Source organism: Fukomys damarensis, unplaced genomic scaffold (assembly GCF_012274545.1).
Source record: "Fukomys damarensis isolate Sample0158 unplaced genomic scaffold, DMR_v1.0_HiC HiC_scaffold_30, whole genome shotgun sequence".
Classification (NCBI taxonomy): Eukaryota; Metazoa; Chordata; class Mammalia; order Rodentia; family Bathyergidae; genus Fukomys; species Fukomys damarensis.
Window position 1 is genome coordinate 59,965,367 of NW_022900942.1, and position 825 is coordinate 59,966,191.

The following is an 825-nucleotide window of genomic DNA, read 5'->3' on the forward strand; positions in this document are numbered from 1 at the left end:
CAGTGGAGGAAAGATAGCCTCTTTAATAAATGGTGTTGGAAAAACCGGATCTCAACCTGCCAAAGATTAAAACTAGACCCTTATCTGTCACCATGCACTAAATTAAAATCCAAGTGGATTAAAGATCTAAATATAAAAAAAGAAATATTAAACTTGCTGGAAGATAAGGTAGGCAGAGCATTGGAAGACATTGGCACAGGAAAAGACTTTATGAACAAATCCTCGGTAGCACAGGAACTAGCAGAAAGAATCAACAACTGGGATCTCATCTTCTTAAAAAGCTTCAGTACTACAAAAGAAACCATCAACAGAACTAAGAGACAACCTACAATGTGGGAAAAACTTTTTACCAGCTGCTCCTCAGACAAAGGACTATCATCTAAAATATATAAAGAACTCAAAACAAACAGTGCCCCCAAATATAAAGATCCAATTCTAAAATGGGCATCTGAAATGAACAGACATTTCTCAGACAAAGAAATAAAAGCAGCAAGTAAATATATGAAAAAATGTTCCACATCACTGGTCATTCGAGAGATGCAGATGAAAACAACACTGAGATTCCACCTCACCCCACAAAGAGTGGCTGCTATCAAGAAATCACACAGCAACAAATCCCTCCTCCATTGTTGGTGGGAGTGCAGACTAGTGCAACCACTATGGAAATCAATATGGACATACCTCAAAGAACTAGGATTAGAGGTTCCATTTGACCCAGCCATCCCTCTGTTGGGTATCTTCCCAAAATAATTGAAAGAATTGTATCACAGTGATATATGTGCACCCATGTTTATAGCGGCACAGTTTGCAATAGCAAACTTGGAA